At 42.7% G+C, this 27,929-nt stretch overlaps 1 long non-coding RNA gene across 5 annotated transcripts in view; it reads left to right on the forward strand.

Annotated features, from left to right (window-relative positions):
* The first annotated feature begins 233 nt into the window (after positions 1-233).
* Positions 234-27,929, forward strand: part of LOC138807849 (uncharacterized) — a 46,536-nt gene continuing 18,840 nt past the window's right edge. For 3 of the 5 annotated variants that reach the window (XR_011366295.1, XR_011366296.1, XR_011366298.1), the window contains exons 1-5: positions 1,198-2,211; positions 10,137-10,244; positions 11,217-11,336; positions 14,334-14,634; positions 14,742-15,187. This is a non-coding gene — a long non-coding RNA (uncharacterized lncRNA). Of the gene's footprint in view, positions 1,106-1,197; positions 2,212-8,943; positions 8,990-10,136; positions 10,245-11,216; positions 11,337-14,333; positions 14,635-14,741; positions 15,188-27,929 lie in introns of those variants that run through there. The other 2 variants (XR_011366297.1, XR_011366299.1) reach the window with 2 other exon arrangements.

The following is a 27,929-nucleotide window of genomic DNA, read 5'->3' on the forward strand; positions in this document are numbered from 1 at the left end:
ACATGTGGAGGAGATGGGGACAAACAAGTCGTTTAAGGATTCAGGTGGACCTGTTGCAACAATGAGAAGTACAAAATGTCATGTCAAAACCAGCTTTACAATGTCGGTGTGGGGGGGGGAGGGGGGTATAATTGAGTGGGGGGAGGGGGGTAAAATTGTGTGTGGGGAGGGGCGAGGCGGGGAAGGGAAGTGAAGGGTAAACAAAGGAGGAGGCTGCAATGCTTGGTAAGAAATGTATGCATTATCCTGCCCATGTAATTGTAGCCCCTCTGTACCGTATGTTCTCAAATAAAATAAAATACAATTAAAAAAAAATAAAAAAGAAATGCAAATCAAAACAACATTGAGATATCACCTCACCCCAGTTAGAACAGCAAAAATCAAGAACTCTAACAACAACAGATGCTGGAGGGGATGTGGACAGAAAGGAACCTTACTTCATTGTTGGTGGGAATGTAAACTTGTTCAACCACTTTGGAAAGCAGTATGGAGGTTCCTCAAAAGACTTCACATAGATCTCCCCTATGATCCAGCAATCCCACTTTTGGGCATTTACCCAAATGTTTACAAACAAGACCACACTAAAGCTACCAGCACAACTATGTTTATTGCAGCATTATTTACCATAGCTAAGATATGGAACCAACCCAGATGCCCCTCAGTAGATGAATGGATCAAGAAAATGTGGTATATATACACAATGGAATTCTATGCCTCCATCAGAAAGAATGACATTTCCCCATTTGTTAGGAAATGGAAAGGTTTGGAAAAAATTATATTAAGTGAAGTAAGCCAGGCCCAAAGAAGCATAGGTCCCATGGTTTCCCTTATTTGCAATATCTAGTATAGGTATGAGTCAAGCGGAAAAGGTCAGATAATGTGATGTTAGGAAAATGAAACCTTAAATATGTATTTTAATGTTTTTGTTTCTTTCATGCATGTGTTTCTAACGCATTTATAAGATTATTTCTTTGTTGCTTTGTATGTCCCTCCCCCACAGTGTAACCCCCGCTTTCACTATATTTGATGTCAGTATAACATGTGGAGGAGATGGGGACAAACAAGTCGTTTAAGGATTCAGGTGGACCTGTTGCAACAATGAGATGTACAAAATGTCATGTCAAAACCAGCTTTATAATGTCGGTGTTGGGGGGGAGGGGGGTATAATTGGGTGGGGGGAGGGGGGAGGCTGGGAAGGGAGGTGAAAGGTAAACAAAGGAGGAGGCTGCAATGCTTGGTAAGAAATGTATGCATTATCCTGCCCATGTAATTGTAGCCCCTCTGTACAGTATGTTCTCTAATAAAATAATATTAAAAAAATCACACACACAAAAAAAGATGAAGCATATCTTGTCCTTGGGTAGGTGTTAAAGGAGACATGGAAAGAGGCAAAGGAATAGGGAGTAGATGGCTTGGAAAATACAACATAAGATTCAATGCACATATGTGAAAATGGAACTAGGAAAGAAAGGGGATGGGTGGGGTTTTTATCGATTAGAAGAGTCGATGGAAACTATGAAAAAGTCTAAGAGGCATTGTAAAAACCAATTGATACATTGTACAACTGTTTAAAAAAATATCCATGAGGCCTGTAATTCTAATTACTCAGGAGGCTGTGAAATGAGGATTGTGGTTTGAAGCCAGCCATGGCAGAAAAGTTCATGAGACTCTTATCTCCAACAAACTACTCAGAGAAGGCTGGAAATACTGCTGTGGCTCAAGTTGTACAGGGCTAACCTTCAGCACAGAGAGGTTTTGGAACAGCACTTTGATCTTGATTTGAAGTGCCAAGACAGGCACAAAAACAAAACAAAACAAGATAAAACAAAAGAAAAAAAAGAAACAAACCAAAAACAAAAAAGATCTTAATTTTTATATTTTTGAAAATTACAAGAAAAACCCATGTTCCACCTACTTCAAATAGTTAGATAATATACATTATATGGCTATGATTGTGATGGATGGAAATTTTCTCATTCATGTAGCATCTAATGTTCATTCGAGGCATGGTTTTTCATGCCTCCCAGGCTATGACTTGTGTAGGCTGAGGTTATGGGCTTGGAGCTGCAGATACTGATACCCTTCTCAACCAGTGTTTCACCTCTTAACAGGGCAGTCATACCCAAGGGCTCCTTTAACTTCAGCTTCATGACCTCTTCGTGGTCCTGAGGGCCCAGTTGTGGGTGCCATCCTGGATACCTGTGATTTGAAGTAAGTTCATCCTACTCATCCTCTATGCCAAAAGAGTCAAGTGTGAGAGGGTTTGCAGACATTTGAAGTAATGTACATACACGGTGCTCCAGTGGCCCCACATACCTACCCAGCATATGCCTGTGTATCCTAGGATTATTGGTCTGGATCAGGGGATGTTTCCAACATATTCCCTAACTAGTGCTTCACCTGCTAAAGTGAATACATGATTGAGAGCCTCTTGTTTACCTTAAGGAAATCTAAATTCCTGATCTGTGCCACGCCACAGCAGATGCCATCCCACATGCCCCCCATTTCATTTTATGTTAGACCTTTCCTGCCACACTGTGGGAACCAAATCACTGGTGAGCAGTTGTGCATGTATGTACACACATTCACACTAAGGCATGTACATAGTGTCAGATTTGACTGGTTGTGTACTATATATTATAGTACCCAAGTGAAAGAAGACTTGGAGATTCCTTGACTACAAGCTATCCTGTTTTGCTATTTAGCTGTGTCCTGTATAGCCCAGGGTGTGGGATTCGAAGTGGGCATGCATCCACCCTCCACAACCAGTGCTCCTCTGTCGCTACCGCCTCGACCAGCAAGGAAGACGCGACACCGGACTCTTCTCTCTGCAGTTTATTCAGGACCTTTTTGTAATCTTCTGACCCCAACCCCGGGGAGAATTCCCCACAGCCTTAAGTACCCACTGGGTAGCCAACCCTGATACGCCACGTGGGAACCGCCAATAGGTTCAGGTGCGCGGAAGCAAGCCAGATTCTTTGCCTTAGCCATATCAGGAGTTGTTTACCACAGAGAGCACTCGCCATCGGGAAGGCGGAGGGCGGAAGCTGGCACCATCTTCCAGGTGCGGCCTCTCCCAGCTCTCTACAGTTCCCCCTTTTTTGTTTAAAGAACACAGATGAGAACAGAGGTCTGATCCCTGTTGTGCAATTGCAAGGACTGCATACAAGCCTTCTCCCAGAGGGCACCTTCTCTAGGGATGACTCAGCCTGTCCATTGATTCGTTTTTCACAAGGACGGGAAAAGGCGAATCGAACCCGTGTGCAATCAAACATGCTCTCCTCGAGGGCAAAACTCATGCCTCTCGACTGCAGTACTTTGGCTTTGCAATCTGTGTTCATTGTTTTAGGGTGGCAAGCCACGCTTAGGGGGACTGACCTGCTCCAATGACTGTAAAGGCTTGGATAATCATGGCTGCACTGCGACGCTGAGAACCTCTAATTTGGCAAATGCACCACAGACATACCAAGGAGGCTAACACCAGAAGGCCTATCAGGGCTCCCAAACCCGCCCCCTCCTTGAGATGAATCATAGCAGCGGAGATCCATGAAGATAACCCCTCCGCCAATCCGGCATCCACTCGGGTCGAGTTCACCATGACGATGGCAACCCTGAGCTGTTCCATCAGGCTGTCGAACTCCCCAGTTCAATTACCTAAAAGATAACTAGACAACTGTTTAGACAAATTTGCAGCGTTTTTTGAATAGGTTTTTTCCTGGGCCTGAACTCTGGGCCTGGGCGCTGTCCCTTAGCTCTTCAGCTCAAGGCTAGCACTCTTACCACTTGAGCTACAGCGCCACTTCCGGCTTTTTTCTCTTCTTGCTTATGTGGTGCTGAGGAATCGAACCCAGGGCCTCAGGCATGCAAGGCAAACGCTCTACCACTGAGCCACCTTCCCAGCCCCATTCTTCTGGGTTAATTGCACCACAGCAGCAGCTAATCCAGCATTAGTTAGTGGTCCGCCCAGCTCTCTGCAAACTAGTCCCCTATTCTTATATGGGGTTATGGCGGCTCTGCATTCCTTAGTACACTGCTCGTAAACAAGCTGTTTAATTAATGGCATGGCTGTGTCTGGGTCACCAAAAATTCTGCCAGCGGCCTCGACCATACGAGCAACAAAGTCCAAAAACGGCTCCATAGAGCCCTGCAGGATTTTGGTGAGATTGCCACTCACTTCGCCTTTATTTGGTAAGGCCTTCCATGCCTTTATGCCAATTTTATTGATTTGTTCATAAACTTGAACCGGGTAGCCTATCTGCTGATTGGCGAATCTCCCCTGTCCAAGCAGCATATCTCTGTCCCAAGCTGGGTTCCCCGCAGCCTGATTGGCTGCAGCCTCTTCACTAGCAAATTCAATCAAAAAGGCCTTCCAATCTAAATACTGACCTGGGCTCAACCAAGCTCGTGCGAGCCCACTCCAATCACCGGGTGTCATGCAGTGTCTGTTTAGGGCCTCCACCTGGGCTACAGTAAAGGAGGCTGTGATTCCATATGTCCGCACAGACTCAGCTAAAGATTTTATAACCTTAAAATCTAAGGGTTCATGATACCGCTGTCCCTGTGGATCCTGAAATATTGGACAGGCTAGATGTAACTCGGTTCTGACCGCTTTCCACATGCCTGGGCTGAAAGAACAGCCGGGGCTGCCACTTCCAGGGTCCTCCGCATAGAGCAGAGGGGCCGAAGGTGTGGGACGGTGCACGGAAGGCATGCATTCGTCTTTATCTGGGTCCTCTCTCTCCTTCCCTTTCCTCCTCTTTCTTATCTTTGTTTTTTCTATTTGTTCTATGAGTGATTGTAGTTCCTCTGAGTCTGTAGACTCAGAGGTCTCTAGTTCGGCAAAATCAGGGTATGACCCCCCCCGCTCTCCTCCTTTTCGCTGTCTGCCCTTTCTGATCTTTCTTCCTGCAGCATTTCTAAGGCGGCCTGACCATTCTCTACCGCCTCACTGCAACGCTGGTCCTCGAGACAGCCTCTTATCAGTTTCCATATTGGTCTCACTCCGCTCTTAAGCGTTCCTTGTTCAGAGGCAAAATCTAGGTCCCTCACTAGTTTCTCCCAAGAGGCCACCGTGAGGCTTCCAGAGACAGCGAACCATGGGGCAACGGTGTCACATTCATTCAAAAATCTCTCTAAAGTACTCTTTTTTATTTTTAACTTTTTTGAGTGCAGTAGCTCATTGAGAGCCAAAAAAATTGGGTGCGAAAAAGAAGCGCCCATGTTTTAAACATTTAAAGCTGGTAAACAAACTTTTACTTTCACTTTTGGCTACTCTATTGACTAGCCCCGGGTTCTCACTCTCTCTTTATCTACCGAGAAGAGCAAAAATCCCCCCCGCTCTTGTGGCGGATTCCCCTTTTACCTGGGGACTTACCCCCGCTTTTGTCGCGGATTCCCCTTTTACCTGGGGACTTACCGGTGCACCACCCTGACCACAGAGAGTTCTGAGTCCTCATTGGGGTTATGGCTGAGTCCCCGTACGGGCCACCACGTGTCGCTACCGCCTCGACCAGCAAGGAAGACGCGACACCGGACTCTTCTCTCTGCAGTTTATTCAGGACCTTTTTGTAATCTTCTGACCCCAACCCCGGGGAGAATTCCCCACAGCCTTAAGTACCCACTGGGTAGCCAACCCTGATACGCCACGTGGGAACCGCCAATAGGTTCAGGTGCGCGGAAGCAAGCCAGATTCTTTGCCTTAGCCATATCAGGAGTTGTTTACCACAGAGAGCACTCGCCATCGGGAAGGCGGAGGGCGGAAGCTGGCACCATCTTCCAGGTGCGGCCTCTCCCAGCTCTCTACAGTTCCCCCTTTTTTGTTTAAAGAACACAGATGAGAACAGAGGTCTGATCCCTGTTGTGCAATTGCAAGGACTGCATACAAGCCTTCTCCCAGAGGGCACCTTCTCTAGGGATGACTCAGCCTGTCCATTGATTCGTTTTTCACAAGGACGGGAAAAGGCGAATCGAACCCGTGTGCAATCAAACATGCTCTCCTCGAGGGCAAAACTCATGCCTCTCGACTGCAGTACTTTGGCTTTGCAATCTGTGTTCATTGTTTTAGGGTGGCAAGCCACGCTTAGGGGGACTGACCTGCTCCAATGACTGTAAAGGCTTGGATAATCATGGCTGCACTGCGACGCTGAGAACCTCTAATTTGGCAAATGCACCACAGACATACCAAGGAGGCTAACACCAGAAGGCCTATCAGGGCTCCCAAACCCGCCCCCTCCTTGAGATGAATCATAGCAGCGGAGATCCATGAAGATAACCCCTCCGCCAATCCGGCATCCACTCGGGTCGAGTTCACCATGACGATGGCAACCCTGAGCTGTTCCATCAGGCTGTCGAACTCCCCAGTTCAATTACCTAAAAGATAACTAGACAACTGTTTAGACAAATTTGCAGCGTTTTTTGAATAGGTTTTTTCCTGGGCCTGAACTCTGGGCCTGGGCGCTGTCCCTTAGCTCTTCAGCTCAAGGCTAGCACTCTTACCACTTGAGCTACAGCGCCACTTCCGGCTTTTTTCTCTTCTTGCTTATGTGGTGCTGAGGAATCGAACCCAGGGCCTCAGGCATGCAAGGCAAACGCTCTACCACTGAGCCACCTTCCCAGCCCCATTCTTCTGGGTTAATTGCACCACAGCAGCAGCTAATCCAGCATTAGTTAGTGGTCCGCCCAGCTCTCTGCAAACTAGTCCCCTATTCTTATATGGGGTTATGGCGGCTCTGCATTCCTTAGTACACTGCTCGTAAACAAGCTGTTTAATTAATGGCATGGCTGTGTCTGGGTCACCAAAAATTCTGCCAGCGGCCTCGACCATACGAGCAACAAAGTCCAAAAACGGCTCCATAGAGCCCTGCAGGATTTTGGTGAGATTGCCACTCACTTCGCCTTTATTTGGTAAGGCCTTCCATGCCTTTATGCCAATTTTATTGATTTGTTCATAAACTTGAACCGGGTAGCCTATCTGCTGATTGGCGAATCTCCCCTGTCCAAGCAGCATATCTCTGTCCCAAGCTGGGTTCCCCGCAGCCTGATTGGCTGCAGCCTCTTCACTAGCAAATTCAATCAAAAAGGCCTTCCAATCTAAATACTGACCTGGGCTCAACCAAGCTCGTGCGAGCCCACTCCAATCACCGGGTGTCATGCAGTGTCTGTTTAGGGCCTCCACCTGGGCTACAGTAAAGGAGGCTGTGATTCCATATGTCCGCACAGACTCAGCTAAAGATTTTATAACCTTAAAATCTAAGGGTTCATGATACCGCTGTCCCTGTGGATCCTGAAATATTGGACAGGCTAGATGTAACTCGGTTCTGACCGCTTTCCACATGCCTGGGCTGAAAGAACAGCCGGGGCTGCCACTTCCAGGGTCCTCCGCATAGAGCAGAGGGGCCGAAGGTGTGGGACGGTGCACGGAAGGCATGCATTCGTCTTTATCTGGGTCCTCTCTCTCCTTCCCTTTCCTCCTCTTTCTTATCTTTGTTTTTTCTATTTGTTCTATGAGTGATTGTAGTTCCTCTGAGTCTGTAGACTCAGAGGTCTCTAGTTCGGCAAAATCAGGGTATGACCCCCCCCCCCGCTCTCCTCCTTTTCGCTGTCTGCCCTTTCTGATCTTTCTTCCTGCAGCATTTCTAAGGCGGCCTGACCATTCTCTACCGCCTCACTGCAACGCTGGTCCTCGAGACAGCCTCTTATCAGTTTCCATATTGGTCTCACTCCGCTCTTAAGCGTTCCTTGTTCAGAGGCAAAATCTAGGTCCCTCACTAGTTTCTCCCAAGAGGCCACCGTGAGGCTTCCAGAGACAGCGAACCATGGGGCAACGGTGTCACATTCATTCAAAAATCTCTCTAAAGTACTCTTTTTTATTTTTAACTTTTTTGAGTGCAGTAGCTCATTGAGAGCCAAAAAAATTGGGTGCGAAAAAGAAGCGCCCATGTTTTAAACATTTAAAGCTGGTAAACAAACTTTTACTTTCACTTTTGGCTACTCTATTGACTAGCCCCGGGTTCTCACTCTCTCTTTATCTACCGAGAAGAGCAAAAATCCCCCCCGCTCTTGTGGCGGATTCCCCTTTTACCTGGGGACTTACCCCCGCTTTTGTCGCGGATTCCCCTTTTACCTGGGGACTTACCGGTGCACCACCCTGACCACAGAGAGTTCTGAGTCCTCATTGGGGTTATGGCTGAGTCCCCGTACGGGCCACCACGTGTCGCTACCGCCTCGACCAGCAAGGAAGACGCGACACCGGACTCTTCTCTCTGCAGTTTATTCAGGACCTTTTTGTAATCTTCTGACCCCAACCCCGGGGAGAATTCCCCACAGCCTTAAGTACCCACTGGGTAGCCAACCCTGATACGCCACGTGGGAACCGCCAATAGGTTCAGGTGCGCGGAAGCAAGCCAGATTCTTTGCCTTAGCCATATCAGGAGTTGTTTACCACAGAGAGCACTCGCCATCGGGAAGGCGGAGGGCAGAAGCTGGCACCATCTTCCAGGTGCGGCCTCTCCCAGCTCTCTACACTCCTCCTCCTACAGGGAGAGCATACCCAAAGCCCTTTTCTTTCCCTTTTGGACTAACATCTTGCAGGTCCTTCTCTGAAGGCCCAGGTGACAGTGCCATTCCAGATGCCCTAGTTTCTAGGCAAATAGGACCACTCTCCCTTTGTGGTAACTGAATATTTGTGTGGGGTTGAGTGAGTATATCATTGTGCTTGTGTATACACCAGTTTGTGGAACACAAGGACCTGTGGCAAGATTTTCCCACTTGGGTGCTGATGCCAGCCCAAGGCTTAGAGAGTAGGTCTTTCATGTCTCCCTTGCAGAGTATGGCCTGTGCTGCTTGGGATTATGGGGCTGGAGTTTGGCATGGTGCTGCACTTTCTAACCAGGGCTTATCCTGTTACAGGGAAGCCATACAAGGCGGCCAGTTTTTCTTCACTTTGGGACCTCTGGCTTCTTGGTATGAGTCAGCCCAGGTGCAGCTATATGTGCCTATGTCCTTCTCAGTAAGTGGTTCCACTCCCGGTTGGAACTGTGGGAATCCAGTTGTGATATGGGTTATGCATGTGTGTATACACATTCACAGGAGGGCACAAATGTGGTGCCAGAGTGGCCTTTTTGTGCAATATATTGGATCCAGAAGAAGGGAAGCCATAGCTTGTCCTTTTTCCTTAGCTGGCTAATTTCAGTGTAGCCTTGGGAGGCCTTCAATTCAAAGTAAGTGATTCCATTCCCTCCTCTGTCCTGTGAAAATGAAATCATGGGTCAGGGATTTTGTGCATGTGTATACACATGTTCCCATGAAAGCACTTAACTTATTTTTAAATTAGATAGGTCCTAGGTGTTTTTGGACCCAAGAGAAAAAGGCTGGGGTTGGAGACTGTAAAACATCCCTTTCACAGGCCTGTGGAGACCGGCTTATACGCCTGGAACTTGAGGTGCTGCCCACCTTCCTAAATAGTGCTTACTACTGCTAAAGAGAGGTCGTGCCTGGTAGCTTGTTCTTCACCATGTGGACTACTGTCTTGCTGGTCCCTTCTGATAGGCCTATGCGCCAGTACACACTTTCATAAGAGGGCACATACATGATGCCAGATAGGCCTGATTGTGGGCATATTGGGCCAGGCCCTGTGTCCATACCCCTGTAATGCCTTTGTAGCTTGGGGTTATTAACTTGGATCTGGGTATGTTGCTACCTCCCTAACTAGTCGTTTACCTTGTACAGTGACTTCATAGTGAGGACCTCTTCTTGATCATGTAAAGGAACTCTTTATTCATGATTTGTCAGCCTCAGAGACAGTGCCATCTGAGATATATCCATTTTCATGTAAAGATTGCTCCCACCCTGCCATTCTATGGGAACCCATTCATGGAATGTGGACACATGATTGTGCCTATGTGGTGCCAGTTGGACTAAGGGTGGGCTCTAGAGGGCAGAAGAGATGGCACATTGGAGCTTGGAGTATGTCCACCACCCTTCCCAACTATAGCCTATATACTGGGATTATGAGTCCTGAGCAGGGGATACTGTTGCTCACCCCATCCAGTGCTTCCCCTTCCACAAAGAGGTCATGGGCATTAGCCTGTTTTTCTTAATCTTGCAAACCTCTAGCTTCATGATTTGTGTTGTCCTAGATGCAGGTACCATTTGCAGATGACCCCAATTCAAAGGAAGCTGTTCCTCTCCTGCCCTTGCCCTGTGGGAACTGAATTGCAAAACAAAAAAGAAAACATTACGAACTAGTAAGTAGTGGGGTACTTGAAGTTATTTCACAAATGAGGGTCCTTATTAAGGCTTCTTACCCCCTTTTTTCTTCCTTGAAAAATTTTCCAGTGTACTAAAAATCATCACAAATACTTATGACAGTGCATATTAAATGTGATGTCCTTCATATTATGTATGAACATTTTCTTCATGAATTTTAGTCAGTGGTGTTTGATAACTTTTACTCCTCTATATGCAGTTTGCATAATGATAAAGTTTGTATCCATATCCACATATATTCTTATATAATCCTTCTCCAATCATTTGGTATTGTCCAGTATATTTTTAACTTTTCCCTAGTCTGACAAGTGTGGTATCTCTTTATTGTTCCTGACAGAATATTTTTCATAAATCTTGCCACATCACATATGCCTTTTCTTGTGAATTGCATGCTCAGATATTTTATTCAATATCATGTATCCTATCTGTCATCTTCTTGATTGAAATGTTCCTTTGTTGAATACATACTATTTAAATGTCTTCAGTCTTAAGAGAGGATGTTTATATTTTTTTTTGATGTTACTTACTCAACCAAAGGTGTTGCTGTAATGTAAACTTATTGATATTTTCCTACCTTTGTATTCATTTCCTTGGGGAAAATCTCCATTCTTAAAATGCACTCTTATTTCATTCTTAAAGCTTTTAAGTGTTGCTTTCTACCTTTGTTTTTAGGAATTGTTTGCTACGGCTTTAAGTTAAGGTCTATTTTGTATCTTATTCCATATAAATAGCTAGCTCATCCAAATAGCTATTTATTGAATAGTCTAATGTCAAATCTCAGGATTCTACATAGGCTTGTTCTCAGTTCTCTACCCTATGTAATACTTTTTCTTCAGCTGTAATACCAGATTGTCTTGATTACTAGGCTTTAGTGTAACAAATCCTCATTTTGAGTTATGGTGTGTCCCCAAAATTGTTCTTTCATATTCTTTGTGTCTTTTGATCTTTAGAAATCCTTCCTCTCCTCTGTTAGTGGGGACCAAACACCGAGTCTCTTGCATTTAAGGCAAGCACTCTACCACTCAGCAACTCACCTCATAACTTTGAGGAACAACAGTCACTGGGTCCAGGTGAGGTTTGGGGAAGTTTCCCTCTATAAGTAGGAACTCTTGACTTAGGGTCCTTGGTCACAGAATAAACATTTGCAGAGTAGTCACCATGGTAAGAAAACTTGGCAATACTTTATTGAGTTAGCAAGCAAACAAACAGATAAGCAGATAAACAGAAAGACAGAGGCACACTCAGAGTGTGAGTGCTCTTAACAGTAGACGCAAAGAGCTCTTTGACATCAGGGGCATTTATATAATAAAAGCAAGTCCTGTCATAAAGCGATATATATAGGTGTTTATCTTTGCTCTTAATCACTCTGGGGTTACACCATCTGAGTTCTTGGTTATTTGGTGATACAGTCTTTAGTGTATTTCTTTTTTTCGGGGGGAGGGTCCAGTCATGGGGCCTGAACTTTGGGCCTGGGCGCGGTCCCTCAGCTCTTCAGCTCAAGGCTAGTGTTCTACCACTTGAGCCCCAGCGCCACTTCTGGCTTTTTTCTTTTTTCTTATGTGGTGTTGAGTAATCGAACCCATGGCCTCATGCATGCAAGGCAAGCACTCTAACACTGAGCCACCTTCGCGGCCCCTTTAGTGTATTTCTTACAGGAAAGAATGCGTATATTTTTGCCATAGAACAGATGCTTATCCTTAAGATGATGAACGCACCCTGAGTTAGAAGCAAAGAAGATAGTGCATGTATGTTTCTAAATGTATTGTTTCTATCAGAGTTCCTAGATGTCATTTTCCAGGTCTCATTTTTCCTAAGCTATCCAGCCTGAAACTATAAAAAGTCCTGATAAGACTTCTCAGAAAATTGCATTCAATTTATAGATTGATTTGATAGAAAACAATACATTCTTTAGATATTGAGTATTCCCATGAATGATTTTTTTTTTTGGGTCCGGTCATGGGGCCTGAACTCTGGGCCTGGGCACTGTCCCTCAGCTCTTCAGCTCAAGGCTAGTGCTCTGCCACTTGAGCCACAGAGTTACTTCTGGCTTTTTTCTTTTTGCTTATGTGGTGCTGGGCAATCGAACCCAGGGCCTCAAGCATGCAAGACAAGTGCTCTACCACTGAGCCACCTTCTCAGCCCCCCATGCATGATTTTGACATAGCTGTATTTAGCTGTTTTTCAGTTATTTTTAATAATTAATGTTTGTTACATAGTATTATATATCTTTTGTAGGATATGCTTCTTGGTGTGTTTTTGTTCGTTTGGTTTGGTTTGAACAACATGGGGAATTGAACTGGTGTATGGGAGGAAAGCATTCTACCACCTAAGCCACAATATAGCCATGTTAGTAACTATTGAAGCTACTTAAAATAATCATCCATCTTATAATTTGTTATTTTTACCTTTTTTTCATCCTGGGGTACTTGGTATAGGAGTCTGGTTTTTGTGTGTGTGTGTGTGTGTGTGTGTGTGTGTGTGTGTGTGTGTGTGTGTATGCACATGCATGCATATAAGTGTATATGTGCCAATACTGGGGCTTGAATCCTCTTAACTTTTTCCAGCCAAGGTTAGCATTTACCATTTCAGCATGTATGCACCTTCAGTGTGGCTTTTCTGGTTAAATCCTACTCAGGAGGATACAAATGGCAGTTCAAAGCCAGCCTGGGCAGAAAAGTCCAGTAGTCCTATGAACTACTTTGAAAAACTACTATGAAAAACCTGGAAGTGGTACTATGGCTCAAAAATAGTGCTCAAGCTTTGAATTGAAGCCCTCAATCCTTAGGGCCAGCACATACAAAAATTAATGAACTTTGAATTGTCTAACCATGATGTATTTACACCATGATCTACAGATCTCAGCCTCTCAAGTAGGTAGCATTGTAGGTGTGATCCTGTAGTAATAATAAGTCATTTATTATTGTTACTAATGGATATTTTTTAAAGACATAAGTGTATGCTAGTGGCTCAAGTCTATAATCCTAGCCAGTCAAGAGGCTGAAGTTTAAGAATCTTTGTTCAAAGCTGACCCAAGGGAGAAAAATCTATGTGGCTTATCTCCAATTAACAATCAAAAAGTTGGAAACACAGCTGTAGCTTTAGTGGCATAGTAGTAACCTTAAGCAAAAATGCTTAGGGACAGTGCCCAGACCCCGAGTTCAAGTCCCAGAATCAGCCCCCAAAATTAAAATAAATAGAACACAAAATAACTCCAGGTATGACTAGTGATAGTATGCCTAGTTTGCATGAAATTCTGAATTTGATTGCCACCAGCAAGAAAAATACACAAACCAAGAAAAAATGTTTCCAAAGCCAGAGGGAATTTTTTACTGATCCTTACTAACAGACAATTTTTTTCTTACACAATTTCATTTAGAACGTTAGCCCAAGGCAGGTGCTAGTGGCTTGGCTCATGCCTGTAATATTAACTACTCAGGAACTTGAGAATTGAGGATAGTGGTTCTTGAGACTTTTCAATAAGCTACTCAAAAATAAGTGGAAGTGACCCTATGGCTCAAGTGATAGAGAGCTAGCCTTGAGCTCAAAGAAGCACAGGTACAGGGGCCAGGCCCAAAGTTCAAGCTTCATGGAAAACAAAAATAAAAATAAAAAGCCAAACAATAACTCCAGTAGAAGAGAAATGATTATGCAATGACTACTTTAGCAAGAATGCATTTCTCAGTTTAGAATGAGGTTTCACTTTGTATAACCTTATAAATATAAGATAATTAAATTTCAAGTAATTATTTAACTTCACTATCCACTAAGTTGGAGTGTTGATCTATATGTTAAATAACAGTGAGTTATAGAAACATGAAAGACGTACTTGAGGCAATGATAAGGGGAGTTGAAGAAATCAATGTTGTTTTGAGAGCAACTCAGGTTGAAGCTGACCACCTAGGTAGGTCTTCAGGAGACTAAGGCTGTTTCTCATTTCTAAGATCCCTCTCCTTGGCTGGGCCCCTCCCATTGAGTTTAATCAAAGATTAGGTTAGGTGTGGGGAAAAGCAGCAGCTTGTATTGAAGGTTTTAAAAAAATAAACCCTCTTTTTTGTGTTTAAATGTAGGAACTAGAGAAGTCGTTGGTTCACAGGACTCTGCATTTGAAAGAACTTCCAACTATGAAGGCCAACCTGAGCCACATATTCCAGAGAAGGACATGATGTTGGCACAGGAACAGATAGAATATTTGCAGAAGAATTTTATGTGGTGCTTAATTTATTAAGCCTTTCTTGTTTATGTTTGATGTAACCTGCTAGTAATAGATGTGAAATGAGTAAAGGATCTGTTGGCCACCTAAATTTGTTACTTCAGCAAAAGTATATCTGATCATGCTAAACCTTAGGTTTCTAAGAGGAAGAAAAAGATGTAAGTCCTTCAAGATGCTAACAAAACTGAATTAACAATCCATTAATTGGAGGGAAGGGCACTTTTTGTTGGCAATTTTAAATATCCAATTGCATTTTTCCATGCAGGTGACTATCAGCAAAGAGGAGATTGAAGGGGGCTCAGAAGGTGGCTCAGTGGTATAGTACTTGCTTCAGATGCATGAGTCCCAGGGTTCAATTCCTCACAGACATATAAACAGAAAAAGCCAAAAACTGGCACTGTGGCTCAAGTGGTAGAGCGCTAGCCTTGAACTGAAGAATTGAAGGACAGTACCCAGGGTCAGAGTTCAAGCCCCACAACCGACAAAAAGAAAACTAAAAGAGGAGATTGAAGACACTCAGTTCATGGATCCTGTTGAATGAAGACTATAAGGAGCTGTGTGGATAGCTGGTGCTGATGGAAAACAGTTCTACAGACAGCAGACAGCAGTATCATTGAAGAAAGGGTTGAGAAGTTTCAGAAGGTGAACCAGCAGTATGAAGGCAGGTGTAGTTACGACATCCTTCTCAATGCTGAGAATCTCATGCTATAGGTATGTTTTGTACAAGAGTTGAAGAGACTTTCGAACTACTTTTCATCTTTCTGAGGGAAAAGAGAAGATTGCTGAGAGATGAGAGGGGTGAGCCACTCATGGCTAAGCATATATTGAGAACAGGTGTTTTTCTGGGTTGGCAAGTCTGATAAGAGGAGGGGCTTATGTCTCTTGAAGTATCTTGGTGTCTCAGACCAGTGAAGGAGTCTAGTTATTATTGCCCAAGGGCAGAAGTCATCCCGAGTAAAGTTGGTGATTTCATGTGGTCACTAGGCCTCAGATGTAATGTAGCTTAGTAATATAACAGGAGTGATGTTCTTTGAGTTATTTGAAACTGAGTTGTATTCTCTTGGGACTCCCAAGTAAATTAGAATAGAAGCTACCCATGAGAGACATGAGAGAGACTGTTGCATTAAAAAGTAAGAACTAGATTTTGAATTTGATTATTGAGCTTTTCTTGACTTTCTAGACTTTCCTTTTGAAATTGCATTAACTCATTTGTACAATGAGAATTTTTCAATTACAAAAATCTTTAAAGAGCACCCTTATGTTTGTGGCTAAGGAAGAAATGGTTCTTTCCATTTTTTTTTTTTAGTCATGCAACTTGAACTCTGGGCCTGGGCATAGTCGCTGAGCAATTCAGCTCAAGAGTAGAACTGTACCACTTGAGACACAGTGCTACTTCCTGCTTTTTCTATTTATGTTGAGAATGGAAGCCAGAGCCTCAAAAATAATTTATCCTGTAATTGTTTCATTTTTGGTTATTATTAATGTTTTTTCATTGTGAAAATTCCATACAGAGGGGTTACAATTACATGAGCAAGGTAATGAATACATTTCTTATCAAGCATTGTTACCTCCTCCTTTGTATCCCCTTACCATCTCTGCCCTCCCATTTCCCTTTCCCCCATCCCAACCCCCTCACCAATATTGTAAAGTTCATTTTTCGACATAAGGTCTTGTACATCTCATTGTTGCAATGGGTCCACTTGTATCCCTATTTAAACAATTTCTTTTTTCCCTTCCACACCCCAAATTATAACAACAAAACATATAGTGAAAAGAGGGGTTATAACAAGAGGGAGGGACATACAAAGCAACAAAGAAATCATCTTATAAATATGTTAGAAACAATCGCAAGAAAGAAAAATTATTTCACTAGTTCTCTAGGTGTTGCTTTCGCTTAACATCAACTTTTTTGAACTTTTCCGCTTGACTCATACATATACTAGATATTGCAAATAAGGGAAACCATGGGACCTATGTTTCTTTGGGCCTGGCTTACTTCACTGAATATAATTTTTTCCAAGTTTTTCCATTTCCTAACAAATGGGGCAATGTCATTCTTTCTGATGGAGGCATAGAATTCCATTGTGAACATATACCACATTTTCTTGATCCATTCATCTACTGAGGGGCATCTGGGTTGGTTCCATATCTTAGCTATGGTAAATAATGCTGCAATAAACATAGTTGTGCTGGTAGCTTTAGTGTGGTCTTGTTTGTAAACATTTGTGTAAATGCCCAAAAGTGGGATTGCTGGGTCATAGGGGAGTTCTATGTGAAGTCTTTTGAGGAACCTCCATACTGCTTTCCAAAGTGGTTGAACAAGTTTACATTCCCACCAACAATGAAGTAAGGTTCCTTTCTGTCCACATCCCCTCCAGCATCTGTTGTTGTTAGAGTTCTTGATTTTTGCCGTTCTAACTGGGGTGAGGTGATATCTCAATGTTGTTTGAATTTGCATTTCTTTTATGGCTAGGGATGTTGAACATTTCTTCATGTGTCTTTTGGCCATCCTTCTTTCTTCTTCAGAGAAGTTTCTCTTTAAGTCTTTCTCCCACTTATTTATTGAGCAGTTGTTTCTTTGAGGATTTGTTGTTGGGGGTTTAATTTTTTGAGTTCCAAGTATATTTTAGATATGAGACCCTTGTCCGTTGTATGGCTAGTAAAGATCTTCTCCCAATCGGTGGGCTTTCTATTGATCTTGCTAGCTATGTCATTTGCCCTGCAGAAGCTCTGCAACTTTATGCAATCCCATTTGTCCAACCTTTCTTTGATTTGTTGTGTTTCCGGGTCTCTATTCAAAAAATTTCGGCCTTCTGTGGGGTCAGAAAATACATACAAAAAATATTCTCAAACCACAATGAGAGCTTTGTTTGTAAAATGGGAAATCCATCCATAATAAATGAGCAATATGGACTGCCATCCAGGCCTGTTCATGAATTTGTGTGTACAAAGAGGATCTTCGTTTAACAGTATCTGTGTGATGATGTATTTGTTCTTGCTAGAATGCTGTTTAACTGGTAGAAGTCCTATGTTTTCACTAGGGATATTAATAATCATTAAATAAGGCTATGTAAATAATTATTGTTTTTATCTGTTTATCTCTACTGTCTTTCCCATCAAATACCGTAATAAGGGGATTATTTATATAGTGCTAACAAATCAGAGTCTGAAGATAGGCACATCTCTTACATATATTTGCCAAAGACAGCAAAAAGAATTTGCAGAATTAGAGAGCCTTCTGTACCTACATCATTTTCCATATACCTCATTGTATATATTGAGTAATTTAAAAGCTGCCTTTAGTAGTACTGTGAATACTCAATTTTAATAAACATTAAGTTGTCTTCTTAAAAAAAAAAAAATTTCGGCCTGAGCCAAGGAGACCTAGGGTTTCTCCTATTCCATCCTGTAATGTTTTCAGAGTATCTGCTTTGACTTCAAGGTCTTTGATCCATTTGGAGTTGATTCTGGTGCAGGGTGATATATAAGGATCTAGCTTTAGTTTTCTACATGTAGTTAACCAATTTTGCCAGCACCATTTACTGAAGAGGCTGTCTTTCTTCCCTTCTATTGTTTTAGCTCCCTTATCGAAGATCAGATGGCTATAGATCTGTAGGTTCATTTCTGGGTTTACAATTCTATTCCATTGGTCCTGAGGTCTGTTCTTATGCCAATACCAAGCTGTTTTGATTACTATGGCTTTATAGTAGAGTTTGAAATTTGGTATTGATATTCCTCCAGCAGTGTTCTTTCCGTTGAGGAGCGTTTTTGCTATTTAGGGTCTTTTATTGTTCTATATGAATTTTTGGATTGCCTCTGCTATTTCCTTGAAGAATGAGGTTGGAATTTTGATATGTATTGCATTGAATTTGTAGATAGCCTTGGGAAGTATTGCCATTTTCACGATGTTAATCTTGCCAATCCAGGAGCATGGGAGGTTTTGCCATTTTTTAAGTTCTGTGTTGATTTCCTTTTTTAAGATTTTAAAGTTTTCATCATAGAGGTCTCTCACTTCTTTAGTTAAGTTAATTCCTAGGTATTTTATTTTTTGTGGGGCTATTACAAATGGAGTTGCTTTCCTAATTTCAGCCACACTTTTCTCCTTGTTGACATACAGAAAAGCCATTGATTTTGGGGGGTTAATTTTATAACCTGCTACATTGTCAAAGTTTTGAATCAGATTGAGTAATTTGGGAGTGGAGTCTATGGGATTCTTTAAATACAAGATCATGTCATCTGCAAAGAGGGAGAGTTCTATTTCTTCTTTCCCTATTTGGATCCCCTTTATGTCTGCATCTTGTCTTATTGCTGTAGCTAGGCATTCTATTACTAGATTGAAGAGAAGTGGAGAGAGTGGGCATCCTTGTCTTGTTCCTGAGTTAAGACAAAATGGCTTTAGTTTTCACCATTGAGTATAATGCTGGCTGTAGGTTTGTCATATATAGCCTTTATTGTATTGAGGAATGTTCCATGGATTCCTAATTTTTCCAAAACCTTCATCATAAAGGGGTGTTGGATCTTGTCGAATGATTTTTCTTCATCTATTGAGATAACCATGTGGTTCTTATTCTTGCTCCTGTTGATGTGATGAATAATATTAATTGATTTGCTTATATTGAACCAGCTTTGCATCCCTGAAATGATTCCCGTTTGATCGTGGTGTATGATTTTTTGGATGAGTTGTTGAAGTCGATTGGCCAAAATTTTGTTGACATGTTTGCATCAATGTTCATCAAAGAAATGGGTCTATAGTTCTCTTTCTTTGATGAGTCCCTGCCTGGTTTTGGGATTAGGGTTATGATGGCTTCATAGAATGTGTTCGGTACTGAGCTTTCTCTTTCAATTTCATTGAAGAGTTGGAGGAGTATTGGTGTGAGCTCTGCTTTGAAGGCCTTGTAAAATTCCGCTGTAAAACCATCTGGTCCTGGACTTTTCTTAGCTGGGAGGTCTCTTATTGCTGTTTCTATTTCAATGCTTGATATGGGCCTGTTAAGCTGGTTTAACTCATCTTGGTTTGGTTTTGGCATGTCAATATTTGCTAGGAAAAGGTCCATTTCTGTCAAGTTCTCAAACTTATTAGCATAAAGTTTTGAGAAGTATTTCCTTATAATGTTCTGAATCTTGGTTGTTTCCGTGGTGATGTTTCCATTCTCATCTCTGAGTTTATTAATTTGGGTGTGTTTTCTTTTTCTGATAAGATTTGCTAAGGGTCTGTCAATTTTGTTAAGTTTTTCAAAGAACCAACTCTTTGTTTTGTTGATTCTTTCTACAGTTTTTTTGGATTCTAATTCATTTAATTCTGATTTAATTTTGATTATTTCTTTCCATCTACTGGATTGGGGTTTATCTTGCTGTTCTTTTTCAAGGAGGTTTAGATGTGTCATTAAATTGTTAGTTTCAGATCTCTCCAATTTGTTGATGTAGGAGCTCAGAGCAATAAACTTGCCTCTGAGTACTGCCTTTGCTGTTTCCCAGAGGAGCTGGTAATTTGTGTGTTCATTTTTGTTGAATAGCATGAACATTTGAATTTCCTTTCTAATCTCTTCCATGACCCACTCATGATTCAGCAGTTTGTTGTTCAGCCTCCGTGTGATGCCGGACTTTCTTTGGTGGCTTTTGGTGTTGAGTTCTAATTTTATTCCATTGTGGTCAGAGAGGGTGCAAGGTATAACTTCAATGTTTCTGAATTTAGACAAGTTTGCTTTGTGGCGTAAAATGTGGTCTATTTTAGAAAACGTTCCATGTGCTGCTGAGAAAAACGTGTATTCTGATGCTGTTGGGTGAAATGTTTGGTAGATGTCTGTTAAGTCTAGTTGATCTATGCAGCTGTTTAGATCTGCGGTTTCTCTGTTGAGTTTTTGCCGAGTTGATCTATCTAGTGGGGAGAGTGGTGTGTTAAAATCCCCAACAATTAATATCTTTGGATCTATATGGGATTTGAGGGAAAGTAGTGTTTCTTTGATAAATTTGGGTGCTCCATTGTTTGGCGAATAGATATTTAGAATTGTAATATCCTCCTGAAGGAGAGATCCTTTAATTAGTATGTAGCGACCTTCTTTATCTCTTCTCATGAATTTTAATTTGAAGTCTATTTTATCTGATATTAGGATTGCAACTCCCGCCTGTTTATGGGGGCCGTTTGCTTGGTAGATTTTTTTCCAGCCTTTAACATTGAAAATGTGTTCTTTTTTACGGGCAAGATGTGACTCCTGCAGGCAGCAGAAAGAAGGGTCTTGTTTTTTAATCCAACTAGACAGTCTATGTCGCTTATTTGGAGAGTTCAGTCCGTTAACATTAAGAGATAAGACTGAGAGGTATTTGGGAGTTCCTGCCATGTTATCTACCTTCTTGGGGGCTGTGAAAACTGGGTTCTTCCTATGGTTCTCGGATTCTCAGTTAGGGTGCAGTTTCTTGGCCTTTATTGAGGTCTTGTTGGTTTTCTATGTGTAGGACATCTTTAAGAATCTTTTGTAGGGCTGGTTTGGTGGAGATGTATTGTTTCAATTTTTCTTTGCTATGGAAGGTTTTTATTTGGCCTTCAGTTATGATGGAGAGTTTAGCTGGGTACAGTATTCTTGGTTGATAGTTGTTTGTTTTTAGGGCATGGCATACATCATTCCAGGCTCTTCTTGCTTTGATTGTCTCTGCTGAGAAATCTGAGGTGATTCTAATTTGTTTCCCTTTATAGGTGATTACCCTTTTCTCCTTGACAGCTTTAAGGATCTTTTCCTTGTTCTGAGTTGATCCTGTGTGGATTATAATGTGATGGTGGGATGTCCTATTCTGGTCTGGTCTATTTGGGGTTCTAAAAGCTTCTTGTATCTGAATAGGCCTATCTTTTTGTATGTTTGGGAAGTTCTCTGCTGGGATCCTGTTAAACAAATTTCCTAGACCATTAACTTCTGTTTCTACGTGCTCCTCTACACCCATTATTTAGATTAGGCCTTCTGATGGTGTCTTCCAGGTGTTGAATAGATCTATCATATTTCTTGGACTTGTCTTGGATGGTTGTATGTTCTTTCTCTATAATATCTAGGCTGTCTTCAATCCCTGAGATTCGATCTTCTGCATGGTCTAACCTGCTGTCAAGACTCTCTACTTTGTTTTTAACCTCTTTTCCTTCTAATTGGTCAGCTTTGATGGCTTCAAGTTCTTTGTCGAAGCTTTGTTTTAGGTCTTGTATGAATTTCTTTACTTCCTTAATTTGGTGTTCAGTGTTTGTTCTCAGATCACTTAGTTGATTGGTTATGGTTTCTTTGGACACCCATTTCTTCTGTTGGATTCCATTCAGCATTCCCATTGTGATCTTCCTGACTTCCTTCAGCTCTTTGTTAATGGATTCCATGAATGCCTTTAGTGATCTTTGTGTATTCTCTACCTGGTCTCTCAATTCCTGTATTACTCTTTGATTAGCTTCTTCCCGTTTGTGGAATTCCTTCAGTTCTCTTTCCTCCCATTCATGGGATTCCTGCAGTTCTCTTTGAGTGTTCTCAGCCTGCTCATGCCATTCCTCCATTTCTCTTTGAGTATTCTCAATTTTTTCACACAAATCCTGTATCAGTTTTTGAGTAGCTTCCTCACGCTTATGATATTCCTGTATAAATTTTTGGGATGCCTCCTCTCTCTCCCTTTCACGCTCATACAGAGTCGTTTATAAGTTGTCAAACTTCTCATTTATCATGTTTGCCAGCAGTGTTTGTAGAGCTATTTGGGAACTCTCCTCTGGATTATTCATTATCTGTTCTGAGCCCTCATTATCAAGATTGGGAATTGAGGTACCCAGATTTGCCATTTTTCTTGTGTTTTTCCGGCTTACTCTGCCCATTTGAGATGAAAATAGCACCAGTTTTGTACTAGAACACTATCTTAAGGCAACCATCAACCAACGTTTGCATTTTTACAGTCAATAGTCTACAGATACAATCTAGTTCAACAGATACATCTATTCAACATCAAACAACTATATGTTAATGGGCTTCAAACCGCAGAGAAGAATTTGGAAAACCAGAAATTATTAGGGTTAGGGAGAGATGTGGGTAAAAAATAGGAATAGATTGGTGTGGGGAGGCACAGGGAGAGTTAACTATGTCCTAATCCCAATGCAGGAAATAGGTTGGGTAGGATGCAAGTAGAGAGAGAGAGAAAAAGAAGAAAGGGAAAGGGAAATGAAAAGAGACCAGAAAAAAAAAAGAAACATAAAAATTAATATTATTATGGAGATCAAAAAAACATCTTTTTAGAGAGGAATGTGAGTATATTAACAGAAGGGAAGGGACATAGAGGACAAGTGAAAAACTTAAAAAAATGCTTAAAATATTATATAGGTATAAAGAGGTAGTACTGCTATTAAGTAACTTAAGTCTCAGAGGTTTTGAATTGAGTAATAAATTTGTGGATTAAGTGTGTACACAATGGGGGATAGGGTCTACTAGTTAGCTACGGGTTTATCTGAGGATGTGCAGGACAAGAGTTAAGTCACATAAAGAAGATCAAAAGAGAGGAAAAGGTGAGAGGGATAAGAAAGGGAGAAAAAAAGATCAGAAGTTCAGTAGAGCTAGACAAAAAACAAAAAGATAGTTAAGAAAGAAAAAAAAGAGAACGAAGACAAGAAAAGAAAGGAAAATGCACATTCACATATTCCTAAAATAAAAATTATAAGAGGAAAAAAAAGTTACTGGAAAACAATTATTTTTTCAAAAAAGGCAAAAATTAAAGATTAATAAAATTTTAAAAAAGGAAAAAAAATTTATATATATATATAAGGTACCAAAAAAAAAAAAGAAAAGAAAATAAGAAGAAGAAGAAAAAAAAAAGTTCTTTGATTTTTTTGGGGGGGGCAGGGGTGGGAAGAATCCTGTATCTCCCTTTTGTCTGTAACCAGCCTCTTGTTGGAGTCTCTGGTCAGCTTGAGGTCCTGTGGCTTGATTGGTTTCTTAAGTCAGTTTGTTCCAACAGGCAGAAAAATGCTCTGCTTTACCCAAGATTTTGAGATCCACCTCCCAGGTTAGTTTAATGGGAGGGTGATCTACTTTGAGAATCACAAAAGAGGGGGATGCAGTGGTGAGGCTAGTTTCTGGGTAGAGTTTAGGCCTTTCAACAATCAGTAGCTTTTCCCTGGGGCTATTTTGTGAAAAACTCACAGAGCCCAGCCTGGAGCCATTCTTAGGGTTTCTGTTTTTCAATTGATTGTGGAGGCTGCTAGAGGGAGGGGCAGCCTCTGGCTCTGGTTACCCAGTGAGGAAAGCCACTCCAATGGCTGGCGCCTGAGCTGGTTGACTTTTCCCTGGATGGAGCTGAGTCTGGCAGGTTACTTCACCATTAAGTTCTTGTGACCTGCTAAATGACTCGTTTTATTCCATGGCCTGAGTTGGAGCTGGCAGATCCTCCGAACTTTGTCGGTATCCAAGATGGAGATCACTGATGCTAAGGGGGGAGGGGTGGCCTTCCCTCCTCTGCTCCCTGAGAAAGAGTGAGGACGTCGAGCTTCTACTCTCGCCAAGTCTTGGATCCTGGGTCGTCTCTGGTCTGCAAACTGCAGGATGGAGATGTCCGCTCCTTGTCGGTTCTTGCTGGTGTTTAGTAGAATCCGCTCGCCTGCTGCGTCTGGCTCCTTCGTCCCGGACTCTCTGTGTGAGCGCTCAGGTATGGTCCCGGCTGTGGTCTCCGCCGCGACCCTGCCGCTGCCGCTGAGGCAGCAGCTGGCAAGCGCTCAGATGTGTCCTCTTTCCTTGGCTTCCCCTCTCTTGTCTAACTCTCTGTCCTGTGATGGCACACTTGGTGTGATTCTCTGGCTTAGGACTGTTCACTGGAACTCTAAAACTGCTTTCTATGTGAGAGCTTGTTCAGATTCCAGCTTCTCCTCCGCCATCTTCCCGGAACCCCCTCTGCCTTGATGTTTTTTGTTTTCATTTCCTTTTGTGTTGTACCTGAGGCTTGATCTAAGGAACTGAGCACTTACCTTGAGCTTTTTGCTCAAGGCTCGTGCTCTACTACTTGAGACACAGCTCCATGTCTACATTTTTGTGGTTAATTGGGGATCAGAATCTCAGAAACTTTTCTACCTACACTGGCTCTGAACTGTAGACTTCCTTATATCTCAGCTATCATTACAGGCATGAGCCCGTAGCAGTGTGCTCCTGTTTTGATGGCCACAGTCACATGAAGCCCAATGTGGAATCTTCTCACTTGAGACAGCATCACAACACAAGATTCTCAGATTAGAGATGCTCAGCCTGCATCTTACTTCTTTACCCCATTGGTTTGTCTGTAGCCCTCCATTTTGAATACCATAGTTCTGAAGAAGTCCATAAAAGCACTTCTCCTCCTTCTCAGGGAGGTATTCCTGGGGTTAAGATCTTTTTAAACTCAAGTTATTTTGTTGTTTGCTGGCTTAGCTTCCTGATGCAAACTTATGCCCCCAACCCCTACCCTTTGAAATAAGAAAGTGGGTTAGGGTAAAGTAGAGACAGGTGTTTACAATGGCTTTTGTGCTGTCATTCTGAAAGGTAGGGGAGGGAAGGTGTAAGATTTTTGGGAAGGTCACAGAACATCAGCACTGGAACCCACCAATGGGAAGTCCTCATTACCAAGCCTCTTCTCCAATCAGAGACCTCCAGGAAGGCAACCCTTTCCAGTTGTCTGGAAACTTTCTTGTCTCTGGGCAGTCACAAGGAGAAAATGTTGGTGTGAGGAAGGTGGAGCTCTACAGCTGTAGGAACCAAGTAGGCAAGTTAGTTGGAGGCATTGACTCTCATGACCCCATCTGAAGTCTTACATGCCATGAGGGTGCATATTCCTGCATGTATTCCCTCTGGGGGAAATAAGAGGGACTTCCCTTTCTCCATGTCAGGGCAAAGGCCTGATGCCCAGCTGCCAGACTCTGGTGAAAGTTTGCAGGAAGTGCCATTATTCTCCCCTGTTAATTCTATAGAACAATGCTGGGAGATTCTCTTTGTGTGTCTAAGGAAGCTCACCTGTGCCTTGCTTACTCTTTGCAACCTTTGATCACTGGAGCTACTTCACATTTGTTGACAAGGTTTAATTCTTCCTGCTTACTGACTTAAAATTACCTCTAATTGTCTGTGTTCGTAAGAAATTGTGTAAAGTTAACTTTCTGCTCTTTGTCTGAAGATCTACTTTTAGGTCTGTATGCTGTAAATCAGCATGTGATATGTCAACAAACTTTGTCCATACCCACATATTGTGGTCCACTTTCTGCCTATTGATCATGCGTTCCCAGGTCTCACTGAGGAATTGGCAGCAATTTGGGTTATGTCTGTTTCCAGAACCAGACTAGCATCCCTTACTCCCTTTTTAATAAATCATGCAACGGCTTTGAAGGCAATGTGTTTGCAATAAGAATTGTTTGCAGAATGTTTGCCCTTCAAACTGATCATGCCCACACGCCCTGGCCATTGTCTATTGACCATTGACATTGGTCATTGTCCCAAATGTCCTTAATATGTTAAGTTTCCCACAGTTCCCCCTCAGTACCCAGCTAAGGAAGGTAATCCCATTACCACCATATTCTACCAATGAGATCAAACAAGCCAGGATTCAAAGCCAGGCCCTCACCACCAGCCTGCATGCCTTGCTCTAAGGGCATACACTTTGCTATTAAGAATAAACACTTGGTGTTTTCTGGTGAGCTGGGGTTCGTAGCTATACTCTTAGCTGCTCAGAAAGCTGAGATGTGAGGGATCATGGTTCAAATTCAGCCAAAGTAGTGTGATTTGTTTCCCTTTTATGTAGGTGGTTGTATTTTCCCACCTCCTGAGCAGATGTCAGGGACTGCATGAGACACCCAATTTGTGGCAGAGCAACCAGTCCCAGGACAGCACCACTGAAACAGATAGTGGGAACACCACACTTTTAGTTGTGACAGGATAGCAGTTGCTCTGTTTTTGCATTTGGCATAATTATCTTGTGTCGAGAGCAAAGGAAACATCATGATCTTGAAATATCACAAGTTAGTCTAAGCTGGTTCTGTTGAGTTGGTCTGCTGGTCCTGTAGCCATTCCCTTAAGTGTTTGGCAGGGCACCTGAAATGCTAGAATAACTGGGCTTCTGTGTGTGGAGTCCTCAGAGACTGTGGTGTATACATGGTCTCTGGTGGCCTCAACACATGGCAGCTCAAAGGTGGCAGTGACTAGACCTTCTTCAGACTCAAGCCATAATTCTGTGGCTTGCCCTCAGATGAGACAAGTGAGGCCCATCTAATTCAAGAAGAGGACCAGTGCCTGTGTGCTTGACTGGAAGCCACCAGTCAGACAGAAGCTGGGGGGTCCTTCAGAAGCTGAGGCTACTTCCAGTCACTGTTGGAGGCAGCGATTGGATGAGAAAGACACCAAGGGCCTTCAAGAAGGTTCTGAGGAATTCTATTCGTGGATTTCACATCTGTTGAACCAATAAAGTATGGGGGACAGAGCATTCCAAGGCAGAGCCCCCCTCCTGTGCTACCATAGAGCCTGGAAAATGGGGATGCTATCCTGTCACCTTGGTGCCAGTGAACAGCAGGCTCCTGTCAGATCCAACCTATGGTGCGATTTGCAACTGTTCTTCCCTAAGTGCGTTCTCTGGAGACCTCACTCTTCCGCTTGTGTGGTGGTGTCATTCAGCGAGAGTATCTCAAAGTAAGTGTCTGCACCTGCAGAGAAGTCAGGGTTATCTTGCCTTGGCTCCTGAAAGAAAGGCCTTGATATCCTTCACCATCAGGAGAGGTCCCTTTCCAGACCCCTGAGGAACTTTGGGCTGTGCAGTGGCTTCCATTGATCCATGTCCAATCCTTCCCATGTCGCTCAGACCTCAAATGGTTTCAGAGAAGGTGTCACCATATTAGGGGGTGTAGTGACTATTTGCTTATCAAGCCTGTAGAGAAGGAGATTCCAACTCAGTATGTGCACACAGGATTGTGAATCCAATGGTCACTACACTTGTCATAGTGAATTGTCTGTTTGGAGGGACTGTTTTGAGTCTTCCCTGAGCACAGTCTTTCACCAGATACAAAGCATGTATCTGTTGTTGATTTCACGGTTTTGACTGCTATTTCACAATGATTCAGTGTAGGTTCCCTCCACAAAGCCAGGAAGCTGTCACGTTGTTATGTAAGTGAATGACCAAACCAGGCTCGTGGTTTCATAGGTGAGTCTGCCAGGTATTTGGTGAGAACAATTGCAGGTTCTCAGGTGAGGTGGGTTCTATATGTCATGATGCAGGTAGGGCTTAGGAAATGGGGTACTTGACGTGCAGATTTTATTGAGAGTTGCTTAGAGATGGACTGTGAGAAAGTGAAGGGGCTCAGGGTCAGAGCAGTCACTATTGGGCAAATCATGAACATAGATGTGATGGGCATGTGTGTAGCCAGCCTACTTTGGGGTGGTTGTTAGGCATTCAAAATGCATAATACCCCTTAGCTGGCTAAGTATTTTAAAGTTAGAAGCACAGGATTTTATGT

This window comes from Dipodomys merriami, unplaced genomic scaffold (genome assembly GCF_024711535.1).
Source record: "Dipodomys merriami isolate MVZ:Mamm:240054 unplaced genomic scaffold, mDipMer1.0.p SCAF_437, whole genome shotgun sequence".
Classification (NCBI taxonomy): Eukaryota; Metazoa; Chordata; class Mammalia; order Rodentia; family Heteromyidae; genus Dipodomys; species Dipodomys merriami.